General features: G+C 37.4%; 1 long non-coding RNA gene and 1 pseudogene across 1 annotated transcript; one reads left to right on the top strand and one right to left on the bottom strand.

Annotated features, from left to right (window-relative positions):
- The first annotated feature begins 3,607 nt into the window (after window positions 1-3,607).
- Window positions 3,608-4,031, top strand: LOC149090464 (uncharacterized). Its single transcript, XR_016197612.1, has 2 exons — window positions 3,608-3,714; window positions 3,929-4,031. It is a non-coding gene; the product is annotated as an uncharacterized LOC149090464 (long non-coding RNA).
- Window positions 4,032-4,406: 375 nt separating this feature from the next.
- On the bottom strand, window positions 4,407-17,971 carry LOC108658766 (uncharacterized; annotated as a pseudogene).
- Window positions 17,972-19,488: the final 1,517 nt, after the last annotated feature.

Raw genomic sequence — 19,488 nt, 5'->3', positions numbered from 1 at the left:
CCACACACATATACATACATACATACATACACATGTGCGTGAGTTACTCTTCGGTCAGTGCCACAAACTATTGGGATGTGACAAGTGACAAGTGCACTTTAGTCAGTCAGCTACTGAAATACATATAAACGCGCCTCTTCAATTCAAAACCCAAAATCGTTCGCACAATTTTAAGTTGAGGTAGGCACACGCCAATGCTCATGTCCCATGCTTACACACATGCACATACACACACGCACATATAAAGGCACAAAGGCAGTCAAAGGCTTCTACAATGATCACCCCATCATATGTGAGCATCGCGGCTTCTGCGTACACACAAGCAAACATATGTATGTATGCATGTGTGAGTAGTTCACAAGATCTACCAAATGCGAATTCGGGGCTCTGAAATCGCTACAGGCAGCAAGAGCTACGCACACAGGCACACAAATGCTCATAATACATATAGTAACGAAGACTGTGTGTGTGCACGCTCGTCGCGAAAGCATTTTCACTATGAGCACCAACGCTTTCATACCCTTCCCACAAGTAATATCGAAGACACATATACATATTTTGTACGAGCTTGGCAAACGGTTTAAAGAGTTCGGTATACTCTTCACACAGAAGGGAAGGCATGGGTTCTTGCTGCGAAGAAATTTCAATTTTCGTGAGCTGCTGCTTGTGCTCACATGCATACACACATGTACACATTTGAGAGAGCATAGAGCATCGAGAGAGAGAGAGAGAGCAAGGGAAAGATTGAGCATAGAAGAATCTTTTGTTCAACATTTGACCATCTCGGTCGAGCGCGTGAAGCGAAATGATTGTGCTTGCGTATATTTTCGTTGCTCGAGCCTAAAAGTAATTCGCCGAGCGAATTCAAAGCAGTCTGAGGCGCTAAAGTCCCAGAAAAAGCGTGCAAAAAGCTTTCCACTAGTTGTCTAGTCTATGTGTTCTCTGGTTAGTGATTGTAGCTTTTGGTAATTTTTATCGAGTAATCGATAATTATTATATTGATCATGCACTTTTTGAGTACAATTGTATGGTAATTTTCGTTAATATCTTTCGGTCACACCTATTGCAAATTCTTTAGCGTTTGCTTACATTACAAAAGCGCGCTTTTTAGCATTCTAAGAATTGCGATTGATTTCTGGATTTTCTAGCTGTTATTGTAGTTTTGTCAAATGACGCTCTGTTATTAGCTTATTGTATTTTAGCTACCAGATTGTCAAGCAAAACGATGGCGTGGGTGATAGAGGCTTCGCAAGTTATGTTACAGCGGCGGAGGTTCAAAGCCCCTTCAATGTTGTGTGTTTTTTTCATACATATTTCGTTTTTTATAAAATAGATACTTATTTTATTCTTTTTTCTAATTGAAAAATTTTATAAGTTTAAATTTGTTTCTTCTTAAATAGCCCTCATATATGTATGTACGCATTCATGCATGTATATGTATGTACATATGTAAGTCTGCACGCATATGTAGCATCAAGCATTCCAGCCTTTCTTATGCACACGCTCATTTGTATGTGTGTATGTATGTACACATAAATGCATACTCCAGCGTTGAAATGAGACTGATTTGTTTTTGCTTTGTTCTTGAATTTACCATTCACTACTCTCATAACAAGAATCTTATTTTTGGATTTCATTTTAATTACAATAGTTGACAGTAGGGGGTGGCGCTGTCAGCAAAGGCGCCGGTTCAATTTGTTTTTGTTCTTTTGACAAACATGACTTGAGTGCGAGTTCAAATCCCGCGGAAAACTCTTTTTTGTAAATTGCAAATTTTTTTATTTTAGCTTCTTTTATATTTTTTAAATATTCAAATTTTTTTTTTAAATTTTATAAAAATCAATATCAATGCCTATTAAGCCTATTTGTATATACATGTACATACATAGATAGCTCAAGCATATAAATGTCGCAAATTGATACTACAAATGCCGATTGCCACGCCCCTAGTGGCCGTAGACACCTCATTTTTGGCCAGTTCTTAGAAAGAGTTAACGGTAACGTAAATGCGAAATTTGAATGCTTACGCTCAAAAAATGTGAAAATTACAGGGTATTTTTCGATATGCCACGCCCCCAAAGAGGGGTGACAATTATTTTTGGGGCATCGATAGAGGAGGTTACCAGTAACTTAACTATCCAAATTTGAAGCTTCTAGCTCTTAAACTGTAGGAGATATAAAGTTTTGCGGTTTGCCACGCCCCCTTTCGGCGGACATATATCCACTATAGCTTGTTGGACTTGGGAGGTGAACTCGCGTATATATACCAAATCAAGTCTCTAGCATCAATAGTGCCTAAAATATAGCCAAATTTGAAAAATCACTATATCTTCACGTCCGATTTTCCACGCCCCTATTAGGCGTAGACATAAAATTTTTCATCAGTCATTATAGAATTACAGCATTAGCTCACGTGCAAAATTTCAACGTTCTAGCTTTAGAACTTTAGGAGATACAGTTTTATCTGATTTGCCACCCCCCCAATGGGGGTAGCATAGCTTTTTGGACTTGGGGGGTCAACGCGGATCTACATACCAAACTTCAACTTTCTAGCTCTTCAACTAACATGATTTCTGGTACATCGGAAAATGCATTTTCCGATTTGCCACGCCCCTAGTGGGCGGATCGGGAAAATTTTAACACTTTATAAATCGGAGTTATACACGAGTATGTGTTCCAAATTTCAAGTCTCTAGCTTCAATAGCGGCGAAATGAACTGCGTTCATACAGACAGACGGACAGACGGACGGACGGACAGACGGACAGCAAGACGGACATTGCACAAAACCAATATACTAATTCACTTCGTAAATGAGTATAAACACGCATTTTCTAGATTGAGGCCACAAATAGTCAAAGATTGGCCCTGTGATTTGTTGATCGTCATGGCGAAGGCAAGACGAATCGGGAATTGAATTCGTTTAAGCTCAAAGGGCATATCTGTTGGGATCATCGGAATCCTAGGAATAACAACTTCATTTATAAATTTTTCTTTGAGTATAGACGCGTGAATCACATTGCTCATCAGTTTTCTTATCACTAAACGCGTTCCATTGCACAGTTTTTGTTGGTTTAAATTTCTAAGCATGATAACTACCGAACCAACCTTCAGTTGTAAATTGTGCGGTGGTAAACCAGGCACATCCAAGGAGTTCAAAAATTCAGTTGGTTTGTTACACAGTTAGATTTGAATGAATACAGAGTACCAACGATTTTATTTTGAATTATAAGATTATGGTCATCCACATCTTTATAAGCTCGCTCACTTAACCATTTAGTATTTTTGTGAAGAGCAATAATATTCGAAAATACTTTGTTGATAATCTCATTTTTTAATGAGGCTAAATTGCAAAATTGTTGAGGAATTGAAATCAAGCCACTCGATTCGTCAACAGGAATACGGCCATTACCGATATTCAACAATTGCTTCGAGAAATCATCAGCAGATAAATCGTTCAACAATGCAAATCTCATATTTACAGACGGCTGAAGTTTGGTTACATATCGCTACAGATTTGATGCTTTGAGGCAAGCGTTAATTTCATCGGCAGCAGTAGATCTTGGAATTACTGGTAGTGTGTCGGAAATCGCCAGATAATAAAATCCTTGAAACATTTCTTATGGCCGTTTCACGGGCTGCCTCTCTTTGAGAAGCACGAATTAAGGCCCTTCTTTGCTGGGAACTAACGCGGCGCCTTTCTCGGGCGATTTCTCGTTCTTCGTCAGATAATTGTCTCGCGTTATTCCATTGCCTAATTGCATGTGTCCGCCGGGAAAGATTAGATCTTCTAGGACGCGGCTTTTTTATTAATAGTAATACTGAATATGCCCTCGCACAAAACCACAAAACAATCGAGATATATAAATATGAATAATTTACACAAATTAATGTCTGGGACAAACAATTTTTTTCTTCGTTCTTCGTCAGATAATTGTCTCGCGTTATTCCGTTGCCTAATTGCATTATGGGTCCGCCGGGAAAGATTAGATCTTCTAGGACGCGGCATTTTTATTAATATTAATACTGAATATGCCCTCGCACAAAAACACTAAACAATCGAGATATATAAATATGAATAATTTACACAATTAATGTCTGGGACAAACAAATTTTTTTTTTATAAAATTAGCTATTGTATGAATTTGTTTACATTTGTTTATTTACTTCTATACTATTGTATAATATGAGAGCAGGACCGAAAACTGTCACTGTTAAAAAGCCTACTGAGTATCAATGGAAATTTGAATCTTTAGGGAAAAACCGCGTTTTTCAAGTATTCGTGAAATTTTTTCAGTATTTTTAAGATCTGCTATCCTACTCGTAGCAGAGACAAATCCAACAAATCCAAAACCATGAAAATCGGTCCAGCAGATCTCGAGTTATAAGGTCTTTTCACAACTCTCTTTTATATATATATATAACAAAAACAATTGCCTCGATGGCAGTTAAAAAAAAAAAAAGTTAGTTTGTTGAGTTTTTCCGGTTTTAATGACGCCCTTCTTGAATTAGCAATCATTCCAGCTTTGCTAAACATCCTCTCGCTCTCAGCGGATGTTGCCGGGATATAGAGGTATTTTTTTGCCGTTTTTTTTAAAAGCAACGTCGTTGTTGGCGTTCTGAAAAAATTATATCGTTACCGAAAATTTATATTTATTAATATAGTCAAATATATTTGCGCAACAACTACCTTCCAATACATTAGGGGATCCTGATTTTCGTCAAGATTACGATTTGTATAATAATTCCTGATGTGAACTATAGAGTCAGCTCTGTCGTTTTGAATTTTTTGCTCTATATTTCTTTTCACTCGTTTAAAAAATGGTTGGCTGGGTTCGGGTGCCCCATTCGGTTTTGGAGAGATCTCTTTTGGCAGCTGCAAATCTTTATTTAAAAGTGTTAGATCATTTTCCAGCAATTTCATAGCCTCTTTTGTGTGGAACGGATCCAGCAGTGTTCTATAGACGCCTTGGCTTCTGGCAATTGCCCTTCCCTGAAATTGGCATAATGTATATGGCTCTGTTTGACAAAAGTAACAATTTTTTTGCATTTGGCGAATTTCTCTTTGCGATAATTTTACACATCTTTACCATCATCGCATCATTGACATCAGTGACAACTGCCGCAACTTTATGGAGTAGGTTCCATTTATTTAAAATGCTTGTCAGCGAATCTGCAATATTTTCTGCAGTGTGATGCTTCTGTTCATTAAGTATGTTCGTCTACAACACTGCGGAACGCAATGTTCGCAATGTAAGACATATTTGCCAAAGACGTCCACAAGTCGGTAGTAATGGCCAAATTTTCGATGCATTCAAGAATATCAAACAATGCGGTCTTCATAGACATACACTGCGCGTCATCAGGTTAGCGCCCCCCTTCACACTCATCTTCTTTTGCTTTTTTCTCTTTTCCTATTGCACGCAACTTCGTAGTTTTTGTTTTGATTTTGTTGTCAACATATGAGATGTCTCTCATAATAAAATCAAGCGCGAGAGAAGAACCGTTATATTTTATTTTCTATTCTTCTTTATTTTCGCAAAGAATGCGTGCACTTATTTTGCGTCATCAGATTAGCGCCCCCAAATGCAATTTTAGTTATCTTGCTTATTTTGCCAAGTACAGTCACCAAATTTTTTGGGAAGCTCAAAGTATTCAATATCTTTAAATAAATTTACAGTATGGGTAAGAAAACAGTTTTATCTTATGATGAAAAATGAAAGATTGAGGCATACTTTGATTCTGGATTATCCTTCCATAAAATTGCTGAAAAAACAGGAAGACACAGGAAAACAATTGCCAATTTTCTTAAAAATAAGGAAAACTATGGAAAAAACTACAAAGGCGGCAATAATCAAGTGATTTCACAAGCAGATAGAAGAGCAATAGTTCGAGAAGCTTCGAATTCCCATGACTCAATCACTAAGATTAGGGAAAAAACCGGTGTTAAGGCGAGCTTATCAACGGTCCAAAGAGTAATTAAGAAAGCTAATAACATAAAGAGACTGAGATTAAAAAAAAAAACCACCACTCAATATGCTGAGAAAAGAAATGCGCATTAGTTTTGCCAGAGCGCACATGACGTGGTCTACCCAATGGCAGTATGTTGTTTTTTCAGATGAAAAAAAATGTAATTTGGAAGGACCTAATGGCTATAATTATTATTTCCATGACCTACGCAAAGAAGAACATCACTTGGAGCGGTTACACAGCCGGGTGGGGGGGGGGGGTCTTATGGTCTGGGGAGCTATATCTTACTACGGCTCATGCAAGCTTCAATTTTTGACATCGCGTATGAACGCACAGGACCATAACATCGTTTTAAAAACTGCTTTTCCACATTTCCAAAACATTATTCAAAACATGCAGTGGACTTTCCAGCACGATAATGCCCCAATTCACACCGCCCGATCCGTGAAGTCCTGGATCCAGGGCCAAAAAGTTGATCTCATGGAGTGGCCACCATACTTACCCGACCTTAATAACATCGAAAACGTCTGGGGATGGTTGGTCAGGAAAGTATATGAGTCCGGAAGGCAATATAGTACAAGGACAGAGTTAATCAATGGTATTGAACACGCTTGGTCAACCATACCCTTGAATTATATTGAACAACTTTATAATTCCATTCCTAATCGAATTTTTGAAGTAATTTTAAACAATGGCAGCACTACGCACTACTAATATTACTTACAAATAACAATAGCTTGAAATACCGGTGTTATTTTTGGTCATTAGCCTAAATAAATTGAATTTAATGCAGGGGGCGCTAATCTGATGACCAAATTTTTGTTACATATTTTTGTACATTTTACAAAAAATATTATTAAAAATAATCCTTATTGTTACAGTAGCCATTATTTTTGTATTTTAAAGAGAAATAAATGGAGTATAATATAAAAAATTTCAAAGATGGAGCTTGATGGCTTAGAATTTTATTTAGCTTTGTAGGTTAAGTGTAAAGGGGGGCGCTAACCTGATGACGCGCAGTGTATATCTTCTCTCCATTTGAACATGTTTTAAAGTACTCCTACACGGCTCATCAACTAGACTAAAGGGCTGCATACTTGCGGGCACAAATTCATCTAATGCGTCGTCTATTTTCCTTTGGGGCGTTGCCGCATATTTTTTATTTACGCAGTGCAATATGCTATCAGACACACATAAAATACACAAGCTATGATTCCATGCGTTTCCAATAGATATATCAGTTGTACTTACGTTTTATTCACAAAAACTGATTAATTATACTCATTCACGAAGTGAATTAGTATATTGGTTTTGTGCAATGTCCGTCGTGCTGTCCGTCCGTCTGTCCGTCTGTCCGTCCGTCCGTCTGTCCGTATGAACGCAGTTCATTTCGCCGCTATTGAAGCTAGAGACTTGAAATTTGGAACACATACTCGTGTATAACTCCGATTTATAAAGTGTTAAAATTTTCCCGATCCGCCCACTAGGGGCGTGGCAAATCGGAAAATGCATTTTCCGATATACCAGAAATCATGTTAGTTGAAGAGCTAGAAAGTTGAAATTTGGTATGTAGATCCGCGTTGACCCCCCAAGTCCAAAAAGCTATGGTGGATATATCTACGCCCATTGGGGGCGTGGCAAATCAGATAAAACTGTATCTCATAAAGTTCTAAAGCTAGAACGTTGAAATTTCGCACGTGAGCTAATGCTATAATTCTATAATGACTGATGAAAAAATTTTATGTCTACGCCTACTGGGGGCGTGGCAAATCGGACCTGAAGATATAGTGATTTTTCAAATTTGGCTATATTTTAGGCACTATTGATGCTAGAGACTTGAAATTTGGTATATATACGCGAGTTGACCTCCCAAGTCCAACAAGCTATAGTGGATATATGTCCGCCCAAAGGGGGCGTGGCAAACCGCAAAACTTTATATCTCCTACAGTTTAAGAGCTAGAAGCTTCAAATTTGGATAGTTGAGTTACTGGTAACCTCCTCTATCGATGCCCGAAAAATAATTGTCACGTCTTTTTGGGGGCGTGGCATATCGAAAAATACCCAGTACTTTTCACATTTTTTGAGCGTAAGCATTCAAATTTCGCATTTACGTTACAGTTAGCTCTTTCTAAGAACTGGCCAAAAATGAGGTGTCTACGGCCACTAGGGGAGTGGCAATAGGCATTTGTAGTATCAAATTGCGACATTTACATGTACATGTATATACAAATAGGCTTAATAGGCATTGATAACTCGGAAGGAAACATTTTCATAAAATTTAAAAATAAAATTTGTATATTTAAAAAATATAAAAGAAGCTAAAATAACAAAATTTGCAATTTACAAAAAAGAGTTTTCCGCGGGATTCGAACTCGCACCCAAGCCATGTTTGTCAAAATAAAAAAAAAAAACAAATTTAGCCGGCGCCTTTGTCGACAGCGCTACCGCCTACTGTGAACAAACATAATTAAAATGAAATCCAAAAATGAGATTCTTGTTATGACGCATTATAGAAAAGAAGAGCCAGAGTAGAGGATGATAAATTTGCATTACATACATACACACATACAAATGAGCGCGTGCATAAGAAAGGCTGGAATGCTTGATGCTACATATGCGTGCAGACTTATGTACATACATATACATGCATATATGCTTTTTAAGAAGAAACAAATTTCAACTTATAAAATTGTTCGATTAGAAAAAAGAATAAAATATCTATTTTATAAAAAACGAAATATGTATGAAAAAAAAAAACACAACCTTAATGGGGACTTGAACCTCCGCCGCTGTAACATAACTTGCGACGCCTTTAGCGCCCACGTTATCGCTTTGCTTTACAGACTGGTAGCTAAAATACAATAAGCTAATAACAGAGCGTCATCTGACAAAACTACAACAACAGCTAGAAAATCCAGAAATCAATCGCAATTCTTAGAATGCTAAAAAGCGCGCTTTTGTAATGTAAGCAAACGCTAAAGAATCTGCAATAGGTGTGACCGAAAGCTATCAACGAAAATTACCATACATTTGTACTCAAAAAGTGCACGATCAATTTAATAATTATCGATTACTCGATAAAAATTACCAAAAGCTACAATATAATCAAAAAGCATAATTGTTTTGTACTAATTTTTTTTTTAAAACCAAATTAAATTAAATTTACAAAGGGACTGTGAATGAGTTTTCCGCAGTCGGTAGCGCCCGACTGCAACGTTCTTACTTGTTTTTTATTCTTTCTATTGCAATTAAATTAAATCAATAAATTTTTTATAAACTTTAGCAAAAGTAAAGAAATGCGCTTCTTACTCAGTTAAAACCAACGCCAAGAATAACCTTTTTTTTCGATATATCGATAAAAAGAAAACTATATCGATCTTTCGTCAAAATTCGAAAATATCGATTATAACGATTCCGATCCGATATTTTTGCAGCACTAATTTTGGCGGCCGGTGATAGTTATCGGAAATGTTATTGATACTAGACGATTTTAGCTGCTTGGACACAAAACAAAACAACCAATCTGATAATTTGAGTTTATTATTTAGTAAATATGCACAGCAAGGTCTTTAAACTTTATAGTAATTTTTCAAGTATTTTGAAACGTTTTTTTAATGAAGCAAAAGTAGAATAAGGTATTTATTAAGTTATAGAAAAAAAAAATATTGCAAAAACTTCATCGTACATTTTTTTAAAATTAAATAAACAAAAAAAAAACCCTAATTTTGCTGAACAAAACTATTGGCACACTTAGTATTTTTTTGTTTTTTTTTTTTAACAATTTGACCGATTTGGCAACATTGTTTTTGGCAATTTCGCCATCAGCTATGTCCCGTTTTTAAAAAAATCACAAGTCTGGTTTCCAACATAGAATATTTGGTAGCAATTTGCTATTGCTGGGCTGTTTGGAAGTACGCAAGTGAAAATCAAAGAAATTAAAAGATGATCATATGTGGATAAGTTATCTAAAACTTCAAAATAAAACTAAAACAAGTAAGAACGTTGCAATCGGGCGCTACCGACTGCGGAATACTCATTCACAGTCCGTATACATGATGCTATGTTTACAAAGGGGCATATATTCTTATTTCAAATTTAATTTGGCTTTAAAAAAATTTAGTACAAAACAATTATGCTTTTTGATTATATTGTAGCTTTTGGTAATTTTTGTCGAGTAATCGATAATTATTATATTGATCGTGCACGTTTTGAGTACAATTGTATGGTAATTTTCGTTAATATCTTTCGGTCACACCTATTGCAGATTCTTTAGCGTTAGCTTACATTACAAAAGCGCGCTTTTTAGCATTCTAAGAATTGCGATTGATTTCTGGATTTTCTAGCTGTTATTGTAGTTTTATCAGATGACGCTCTGTTATTAGCTTATTGTATTTTAGCTACCAGATTGTCAAGCAAAACGATGACGTGGGTGATAGAGGCTTCGCAAGTTATGTTACAGCGGCGGAGGTTCAAAGCCCCTTCAATGTTGTGTGTTTTTTTCATACATATTTCGTTTTTTATAAAATAGATACTTATTTTATTCTTTTTTATACTCATTCACGAAGTGGGGGCGTGGCAAATCAGATAAAACTGTATCTCATAAAGTTCTAAAGCTAGAACGTCGAAATTTTGCACGTGAGCTAATGCTATAATTCTATAATGACTGATGAAAAAATTTTATGTTTGCGCCTACTGGGGGCGTGGCAAATCGGACCTGAAGATATAGTGATTTTTCAAATTTGGCTATATTTTAGGCACTATTGATGCTAGAGACTTGTAATTTGGTATATATATGCTAGTTGACCACCCAAGTCCAACAAGCTATGGGGGATATATGTCCGCCCAAAGGGGGCGTGGCAAACCGCAAAACTTTATATCTCCAACAGTTTAAGAGCTAGAAGCTCTATCGATGCCCGAAAAATAATTGTCACGCCTCTTTGGGGGCGTGGCATATCGAAAAATACCCAGTACTTTTCACATTTTTTGAGCGTAAGCATTCAAATTTCGCATTTACGTTACAGTTAGCTCTTTCTAAGAACTGGCCAAAAATGAGGTGTCTACGGCCACTAGGGGCGTGGCAATCGGCATTTGTAGTATCAAATTGCGACATTTACATGTACATGTATATACAAATAGGCTTAATAGGCATTGATAACTCGGAAGGAAACATTTTTATAAAATTTAAAAATAAAATTTGTATATTTAAAAAATATAAAAGAAGCTAAAATAACAAAATTTGCAATTTACAAAAAAGAGTTTTCCGCGGGATTCGAACTCGTACCCAAGCCATGTTTGTCAAAATAAAAAAAAAACAAATTTAGCCGGCGCCTTTGTCGACAGCGCTACCGCTTTCTGTCAACAAACATAATTAAAATGAAATCCAAAAATGAGATTCTTGTTATGACTCATTATAGAAAAGAAGAGCCAGAGTAGCGGATGATAAATTTGCATTACATACATACACACATACAAATGAGCGCGTGCATAAGAAAGGCTGTAATGCTTGATGCTACATATGCGTGCAGACTTATGTACATATATATACATGCATATATGCGTACATACATATATGAGGGCTTTTTAAGAAGAAACAAATTTAAACTTATAAAATTGTTCAATTAGAAAAAAGAATAAAATATCTATTTTATAAAAAACGAAATATGTATGATAAAAAAAAAACCCGATGGGGATTTGAACCTCCGTCGCCGTAACATAACTTGCGACGTCTTTAGCGCCCACGCTATCGCTTTGCTTCACAAACTGGTAGCTAAAATACAATAAGCTAATAACAGAGCGTCATCTGACAAAACTACAATAACAGCTAGAAAATCCAGAAATCAATCGCAATTCTTAGAATGCTAAAAAGCGCGCATTTGTAATGTAAGCAAACGCTAAAGAATCTGCAATAGGTGTGACCGAAAGCTATCAAACGAAAATTACCATACATTTGTACTCAAAAAGTGCACGATCAATTTAATAATTATCGATTACTCGATCAAAATTACCAAAAGCTACAATATAATCAAAAAGCATAATTGTTTTGTACTAATTTTTTTTTAAAACCAAATTAAATTAAATTTACAAAGGGACTGTGAATGAGTATTCCGCAGTCGGTAGCGCCCGACTGCAACGTTCTTACTTGTTTATCAATGATCGTGTGCGTTTTAAGTCATTAATTCATAAAAACAATTGTTTCAAATAAGAATTTGTTTAATTTAATATAAGATGACTCTAGTCGAGACTGCTCGACTAGGAGACACCCTCAACCCTCCAATCTGATATTCTAATCATTCTCTACTCTTATGCACATCTACATACATACACATGTACATATGTATAAAACGCGGTCTGCTAACTGCGCAGTAAGCAGCGACTGCGCTTGGGCTGCGCCGCAGTCTGGGCAATATTATGGGAATTTATTTGTTGAATATTTTAATTTCTACGCGTACTATCTTAATGAATGTGTGTATATTCCGAAGCACAAGTCTAGTATTTGAAGTACGCCTTTTACAAATCTGATGGTGAGGGGGTGGTTATAGTGGTGATGGGTAAATTTTAACAAAAACCGAAATAGTATAAAATGCATCTTAATATACGTTTTAGATTTGGAGACACTAGCTTTAAAGATGTGAGAGATATGATTGTATAACTGATCTTCATTAAGGTTTTTTATCGACAAAAAAATATCGGAATGAGTTATCGTCTTTTAGTGATAAACTCGATATGCGCGCGATATATACGGACATTTAAAAAAAAAATTGAAGTCTCTAGCTCTTATATCTTCTGAGACAGACGGACAGACAGACGGACAGGGCCAAATCGACTCAGCTCGTCGCCCTGATCAAGAATATATATACTTTGTGGGGTCTGACACGCCTCCTTCTGCCTGTTACATACATTTTAACAAAACCATTATACCCTGATTTCATATTTTCAATGGGTTCAAAAAAAAAAAAAAACAAGTAAGAACGTTGCAGTCGGGCGCTACCGATTGCGGAATACTCATTCACAGTCCGTATACATGATGCTATGTTTACAAAGGGGCATTTATTCTTATTTCAAATTTAATTTGGCTTTAAAAAAAATGTAGTACAAAACAATTATGCTTTTTGATTATATTGTAGCTTTTGGTAATTTTTATCGAGTAATCGATAATTATTATATTGATCGTGCACTTTTTGAGTACAATTGTATGGTAATTTTCGTTAATATCTTTCGGTCACACCTATTGCAGATTCTTTAGCGATTGCTTACATTACAAAAGCGCGATTTTTAGCATTCTAAGAATTGCGATTGATTTCTGGATTTTCTAGCTGTTATTGTAGTTTTATCAGATGACGCTCTGTTATTAGCTTATTATATTTTAGCTACCAGATTGTCAAGCAAAACGATGACGTGGGTGATAGAGGCTTCGCAAGTTATGTTACAGCGGCGGAGGTTCAAAGCCCCTTCAATGTTGTGTGTTTTTTTCATACATATTTCGTTTTTTATAAAATAGATACTTATTTTATTCTTTTTTCTAATTGAAAAATTTTATAAGTTTAAATTTGTTTCTGCTTAAATAGCCCTCATATATGTATGTACGCATTCATGCATGTATATGTATGTACATATGTAAGTCTGCACGCATATGTAGCATCAAGCATTCCAGCATTTCTTATGGACGCGCTCATTTGTATGTGTGTATGTATGTACACATAAATGCATACTCTAGCGTTGAAATGAGACTGATTTGTTTTTGCTTTGTTCTTGAATTTACCATTCGCTACTCTCATAACAAGAATCTTATTTTTGGATTTCATTTTAATTACAATAGTTGACAGTAGGGGTGGCGCTGTCAGCAAAGGCGCCGGTTCAATTCGTTTTTGTTCTTTTGACAAACATGACTTGGGTGCGAGTTCAAATCCCGCGGAAAGCTCTTTTTTGTAAATTGCAAATTTTGTTATTTTAGCTTCTTTTATATTTTTTAAATATTTAAATTTTATTTTTAAATTCTATAAAAATGTTTCCTTCCGTGTTATCAATGCCTATTAAGCCTATTTGTATATACATGTACATACATAGATAGCTCAAGAATATAAATGTCGAAATTCGATACTACAAATGCCGATTGCCACGCCCCTAGTGGCCGTAGACACCTTATTTTTGGCCAGTTCTTAGAAAGAGCTAACGCTAACGTAAATGCGAAATTTGAATGCTTACGCTCATAAAATGTGAAAATTACAGGGTATTTTTCGATATGCCACGCCCCCAAAGAGGCGTGACAATTATTTTTGGGGCATCATTAGAAGAGGTTACCAGTAACTCAACTATCTAAATTTGAAGCTTCTAGCTCTTAAACTGTAGGAGATATAAAGTTTTGCGGTTTGCCACGCCTCCTTTGGGCGGACATATATCAACTATAGCTTGTAGGACTTGGGAGGTCAACTCGCGTATATGTACCAAATTTCAAGTCTCTAGCATCAATAGTGCCTAAAATATAGCCAAATTTGAAAAATCACTATATCTTCAGGTCTGGTTTGCCACGCCCCTAGTAGGCGTGGACATAAAATTTGTTCATCAGTCATTATAGAATTAAAGCATTAGCTCGCGAAATTTCGACGTTCTAGCTTTAGAACTTTAGGAGATACAGTTTTATCTGATTTGCCACGCCCCCAATGGGCGTAGATATATCCACCATAGCTTTTTGGACTTGGGGGTCAACGCGTATCTACATACCAAATTTCAACTTTCTAGCTCTTCAACTAACATGATTTCTGGTATATCGAAAAATGCATTTTCCGATTTGCCACGCCCCTATTGGGCGGATCGGGAAAATTTTAACACTTTATAAATCGGAGTTATACACGATTATGTGTTCCAAACTTCAAGTCTCTAGCTTCAATAGCGGCGAAATGAACTGCGTTCATACGGACAGACGGACAGACGGACGGACAGCAAGACGGACATTGCACAAAACCAATATACTAATTCACTTCGTGAATGAGTATAACAACAAATAAAACAAAGATTGCAAACATTGGAAAATAAATTTATAAATGTAAATGTATTGGTATGTGTGTTTTCACGCACAGGCTGTTGTGCACATAGAGAAAACATCTTCTACCAGTGATGTCAATTTTTTTTTTTTGGAAAAAAAGGCAAATATGTTCGGAAAATACGAAAATAAAGGATGGCAATTACTAAAAAAGGACAGAAAAAAGGAAAAAGTTTTATATTTGTTAATTTGTGTTTTTTATTTTTTATTCAAAACATTTCAAGGCATTGTCAAGTATGCAATCCGTGTCCTCTTCACTAGCCAAAATCTTGGTTATATTTATATCCGTACTCTCGCAGTTCTGTGAGATGATCTACAGGCTCAATCGCACAATGCTTTGCTATGAACAGAGCTAATGCAGCTACTTGACGACTAGATTCGGGACACTCTGCCGGCTTAAAAAAAATTTTGTTTTTTTGCGCAAAGCACGAAGCATTTTGCATGTTTTTTTGTCGCCATAAGTGCGCGAATTTGGTCGATTTTGCAATTAATTTGCAGATTCTGCAGTACGCTTTATAGTCGTCTTCATAGCGAGCTATCCACGACTTAAAATCTGGCTGTTGTAGCCAGCAATCTCGAAATTTTAGCCTATACGTTTCTTTGGGCATTTTATTACACTTTTCGCATGGAGCACAATTTAAAAAGCAATTAAAAACGATATCGATAATACATACAAGTCATCTAAGCAATTCAATTTATCACTGTTATACTCATTTTGGCACTGTTCTTAAACAAATGTCGGTACACAATTTAGTGTATTTTATGCTAAAGTTCTGTTCAACCAACCAACTGGGAAAATATGAACACGATTCGCATTCACAAAAAAAGGAGAGATTTCCGGATAGAGGATGTTTGATATTTTTTCCGGAAAAAGCCCTTAAAAACAGGACAGATCTGTCCGAAAAGAGGACAAATTGGCATCACTGATGCATACACACATTTACAGTCCCTTGCTACATGTATGGGCTTTTGTGTGCGTGCGGCGCGAAAATCAATTCTTTCTCAGTATTTTCGTCAATCTTCAGTTACAGTCCCGTTTTACATGTATGTATGAGCTATTATGTGTTAGTGGGAAACCTTTCTTGCTGCCTGAGCATGACTGCTTACCGACTAAAAAAATCCTCCTCTTCGGGGGCTCGAAACCACCTTGGAACCAAGAGTTATCCCATCCCATACTGTGCTCTAAATGAGCGTTGCCCTCTGTGTGCCTGCGTCCAGGTCATACTTCTTCCGCCGAAAAACCTTTTCGCCGAAGTCATAGACTTTTTTTTAAGCATCTATGCTACTGCACATTTGCTGTACTAATGTCTCTACTTTGACTTCACCGACTGTTTCTGCCAGGTCGATTATTTCTTCCGACCACCTGTTTAAGTTGAAGAAAGTGGGTTCTGCATCGTCCATTGCATTTTCGCAGTAAATACAGCTGGATTCAGCAGTTTTTCCCATCTTATTTGGATACTTATTGGATACTTTCCATGTCCGGAGAGTAGTTTTGTCAAATAGAACGACGTTTCACCGTGTTTTCTATTTATCCACTTCTCTAGATTATTTTAGCGGTCCATCGCCTTCCACGAGACTATGGTTTGCTGTCGTATGCTCTTTGCCGCCTGTTCTGAGAATTCTCCTCTTTGCCGAAGATTCCATATTTTTTTGCGCTCTTGGGCAAGCAACTCAACCGGTATGATTGCTGCTATCACAGTCATGGTAGCCCCGGAGACTGTGCGGTAAGCCGATGTTATCCTTAAGGCTGCTCTTCGTTGCACTGATAACATCGGCTTTCGCCTTACATTCGCTTTTAAGGAAGTCTTTCACGAGAAGTCTTCGTTTTCCTGCCGTCGGACCGTCCATGTTTGCCATCAGTCTACTCAAAGACCCCGTTGCTGTCGCTGTTTTCCGCGTGGCATGCTTCAGCTGTTCCCAGAAGGTAAGTTTACTGTCTAGTCTAACGCCTAGATAGTTCACTATTCTCTGAGTCCTTATAAGGCTTCCGCTTACTCGCATCTCTATTTCGGTTGGGATCTGCTTCCCCGTGAACAGAAGTAACTCTGTTTTATGGGTGGCAAGTTCCAATCCTCGAGAGCTGAGCCATGTCTGCGTGCGGATCATGACTTGGGTAAGTCTCTTTTGGGCCTCTACGCTGTTTCTGGCAGTAATAACAGCTGCGATATCGTCGGCATAACCAATTAGGAAAGTGTCCTCAGGCATATCCAGTCTTAGGATGTCGTCGTAGCTGATATTCCACAGGTCTGGTCCCAGGATTGACCCCTGTGCAGCTCCTCTAGTCACTCAATACCGTCTGTGTGGAGTACAGGAGTATTCGATCCTGCAAATAGCTCCTGATCATATTCATCAGGTACTTGGTATGTGGAAACGATGCTCCAAGGAAGTAAGCATATCGGTCCACCTTACACTATTAAAGGCGTTTTTAACGTCCAGCGTTGCTAGCAGGACCACTGGGCGCGAGTATGCATTTCCTCTTTGCGTAGCTCTGGCTGCCTGAACCACGTCATCGATAGCTCACATTGTGGATTTTCCAGCTCTGATCTCGTGTTGCCTGGGGCTAAGTCCTCCAGCGGCCTCTACAGTAGTCTGGGTCTTATGAGCTTTTCTAACAGCTTCCCCGCTGTGTTTAGCGTACACAATGTGTGATAAGCCGAAGGTGATTTGGGATCGCCTTTGCTAATGAACACCAGTCTCTGTTCTCTCCACGCTTCTGGGAATATCCTTTCTTTTAGACATGCGTTATACATCCTAAGGAGAAAAGCAGGCCGTCCTGATGCTATCACCTTCAGAATCTCTGCTGGTATATTATCTGGTCCCGGCGCTTTCTTATTCTTTAGGGAGAGAGCCGCAATCTTGAGTTCTTCCACGGTGAAATTTGGGACTGAACCATCGAACTCAATGGGTGTCCGCACACACGTCTCGTGGATGTGTGTTGGAAATAGTGTTTCCACTATGTGATCCATCGTTTCATCATTCACGTCTACCTCCGTGTTTGCTGTGCCTTTTTGGCATCGAAACGTTACACGCTCTTTCCATAGCTGTTTGGCTTCTTTCGACCACTTGTTTCGAGGTCAATGTGCCGTCGAACTGTCATTCACGTCTATCTAGTTCAGCTGGTAATTTGCCTGTATCCACCTTGCTTATGTCCCATCTGTGGGAAGTCTTTCTTGGGCATGGTGGAGGGTTTTGCTGATTGGTATTGCCTGAGTATGCTCATAATACGTGAACATTAGCTTGTGATTGCCACGGGCTTTTAATTGTGCGAGCGATTTGGAATTAAATTTGCAGAGAGAGTGCTAAACGTTATTTAATTATTATTTACATGTAAGTGATTTATCTATTGTTAAGAATCGTGCCAATATTTATTTAAGTTTGTTTTTTTCAAAAATATGGCTAAATCTAGTATTTTAAAGAGATCACGAGGAAGTGGGGATAAATGCAATATTAAAGCGTTTGGTTCAAGCTTTTGAAAAATTTAGTTTCTGGATTTAATGCAGAGCTATTAGAAAGTCTACTGTGCATTGTTGCAAAAATTATCTTCAATATAACTCATACAGGGATTTGAGAACGATGGTGTAAAAAGACTAAGTTACCTAAAGTCAGCAAGTCTGTGTTTTTCTTATTAGGGGCTTTTTTTATACTCATTCACGAAGTGAATTAGTATATTGGTTTTGTGCAATGTCCGTCTTGCTGTCCGTCCGTCTGTCCGTCTGTCCGTCCGTCCGTCCGTCCGTATGAACGCAGTTCATTTCGCCGCTATTGAAGCTAGAGACTTGAAATTTGGAGCACATAATCGTGTATAACTCCGATTTATAAAGTGTTAAAATTTTCCGATCCGCCCACTAGGGGCGTGGCAAATCGGAAAATGCATTTTCCGATATACCAAAAATCATGTTAGTTGAAGAGCCAGATAGTTGAAATTTGGTATGTAGATCCGCGTTGACCCCCCAAGTCCAAAAAGCTATTGTGGATATATCTACGCCCATTGGGGGCGTGGCAAATCAGATAAAACTGTATCTCATAAAGTTCTAAAGCTAGAACGTTGAAATTTCGCACGTGAGCTAATGCTATAATTCTATAATGACTGATGAAAAAATGTTATGTCTACGCCTACTGGGGGCGTGTCAAATCGGACCTGAAGACATAGTGATTTTTCAAATTTGGCTATATTTTAGGCACTATTGATGCTAGAGACTTGAAATTTGGTATATATACGCGAGTTGACCTCCCAAGTCCAACAAGCTATAGTGGATATATGTCCGCCCAAAGGGGGCGTGGCAAACCGCAAAACTTTATATGTCCTACAGTTTAAGAGCTAGAAGCTTCAAATTTGGATAGTTGAGTTACTGGTAACCTCCTCTATCGATGCCCGAAAAATAATTGTCACGCCTTTTTGGGGGCGTGGCATATCGAAAAATACCCTGTAATTTTCACATTTTTTGAGCGTAAGCATTCAAATTTCGCATTTACGTTACCGTTA

Source organism: Drosophila navojoa, unplaced genomic scaffold, assembly GCF_054131105.1.
Source record: "Drosophila navojoa isolate 15081-1374.11 unplaced genomic scaffold, UAZ_NAV_1.0 NAV_Backbone_118, whole genome shotgun sequence".
NCBI lineage: Eukaryota > Metazoa > Arthropoda > Insecta > Diptera > Drosophilidae > Drosophila > Drosophila navojoa.
This window is presented reverse-complemented; position numbering and strand designations above follow the sequence as displayed.